Source organism: Cebus imitator, unplaced genomic scaffold, assembly GCF_001604975.1.
Source record: "Cebus imitator isolate Cc_AM_T3 unplaced genomic scaffold, Cebus_imitator-1.0 Scaffold1045, whole genome shotgun sequence".
NCBI classification, from domain to species: Eukaryota; Metazoa; Chordata; class Mammalia; order Primates; family Cebidae; genus Cebus; species Cebus imitator.
In genome coordinates, this window is record NW_016108360.1 from 9,301 (window position 1) to 11,374 (window position 2,074).

Sequence of the window (2,074 nt, forward strand, 5' to 3'; positions counted from 1 at the left end):
GAGGTGGGCAGGGCTGCCTCCTTGTGGGGGTCCATTCTCCATGTGCCTGTGTTTGGGTTTCAGATGCTGAAAATGCTGAGGCAAAGCTCATGGGCCTTCCCGGGCAGCTTGTGGACGTCGCATGCAAGGTGTGCCAGACCTACCTGGGGAAGCTGGAGCATGAGGACATCGACATGGCAGAGGGCACCATGGAGGACCTCACTGAGGCCGAGTGGGAGGACCTGACCCAGCAGTACTATGCCCTCATTCAGTAAGACTTGCACAGGCCCTTGGCTCAGAGTCTGAAGTGTAGCCTCCCTCAGCACATGCCAGAGGCAGCGACTGGGGATTGTAGGAGCTGCAGGGGCCTTGCGGCCTCTGGGAACTGGGTCACCTGTCTGGGCATTAACTTACCTGTGGGGTATTCTTGTTAGGTATTGGGGTGTCTGTCTGGATGTTGGGGCTTCTGTCCAGGTGTCGAGATGCCTGTTGAGTATTGAGGCACTTGTCTGGAGTCTGGGATACTTGTTGGGCATTGGGGTGTCTGTCTGGATGTCGGGGTGCCTTACGGGTGTCAGGGTGCCTAGACCCTCTGTTACCTGTCCCACTAGGGATGTTGAGAGGATGGATACCCCCCTTGGGGTGCCTTTGGGTAGTAACATTGTCTCATGCATCTTCAAAATCCAGAAGGGTGTGATGTCATTTGAGCCCCCCCACCCCCCAGTCTGAGACACGCAGGTGGGATTTGTCCATTTCACAGCTGGGCCACCTGCCTCACTCTTGGCCATTGGCAAGTGACTGGCAGAGGCGTGCTTGGGCCCAGAGCTCCCGGCTCGCCAACCTCATCACCATTCGCTGCTCCAGGGTTCCAAAGGCTGACCCTGGCCTTCCTGCCCCCTGCTGAGGGCCAAGTTCTTCCTGGAGCCAGGAGTCCAGCACTCCCTTGACGGCAGCCACCAGAAAGAGGAACTGGGCAGAGGTGGTCCTGGCACCCCAGAAGCATGAGCAGCTGCTGCCAGGGGCAAGTCTGTGAGGTCTGTCCTCGCTGACAAATGTGGGGTCTTCGAGTAGGGCAGGATGCACCGCGCTGCATTTTCTTAGACCTGAATTAAAAGAAAGTCCCAGGGGTGACCACCAGATGGCAGCATCAGACCCCCGCGTGTCCCTGTGGCCGACTCATCCCAAACCACATCACGAGGGTTTGTGGGTGTCCACGGGAGCTTCCCAGCTGCTGCAGGAGAGGCTCTCCCTGGAAGCCCCTGATGCCTCAGTCGATCCCTGGCAGGTGTGCCCCGGGGTCAGGACTCAGCCGTGGCTGTGTGCGGCTCACTGCCAGCATCTGGAGGCCCAGCTTGTTCTCTGTTGAGTCTGGGACGCACATTTCATGGTTCCTGGGTGTTGCCAGCTCCTGCGTGGCGCTCTGCTGGGCTCTTGAGCAGCTCTAACCTTCACTGCTCTAAACCTTCTCTCCGCAAAGCAGGGCCAACACAGCAGTGCCTGCACCTGCAGGGAGGGTGGTCCTGCTCAAATCCCACCTCCTAGTGTGAGGGATTCCTTCCCATGGGATGGCCACAGCTCGTCTTCCTCCTGAGCAAGTCACTGCAGCCCTGGGTCACTGGAAACTTGCTGGTCCCCTGGGCGGCGTTGGCTGTGACCAGCATGGTGGACATCCACAGTGACCCGCCCTATTTACACAAGATCATTTTGGGCCGGCCCGTGCAGCAGGGACGGGGCTGTTTCAGGTGTGCGGGGTCAGGAGGCTGGCTGCACTTGGTTTGCTTCACGTCCTCACCACAGTGGAGGGTCCTGTTCCTATCCTGGGGCCAGCAGTGCACGTCACTCACCAGGGAGGAGGGGTGTCGGCTGGTGAGAGCCGGGAGGTGCTGCCCACCTAAGGTCACCTTTAGTCCTTCCTGGGAGGGGCCTGTCACATAGCTCCACAGGGCAGGGCCCTTCCCATGTTGTCAGGGACACCCCAGCCTCACTTACCCGTTCAAGCCGCCCCAGCAGGTGTGAATGGAGCCCCACCCAAGCTCAGGCTGGCAAGGAGAGTCACAGCTGGTGTCCTTGGAGCCCCGCTGGACCCGCCGGCCCT

General features: G+C 59.9%; 1 pseudogene; it reads left to right on the forward strand.

The window, feature by feature from the left end:
• Positions 1–2,074, forward strand: part of LOC108298690 — a 21,253-nt pseudogene that overhangs the window by 9,287 nt on the left and 9,892 nt on the right.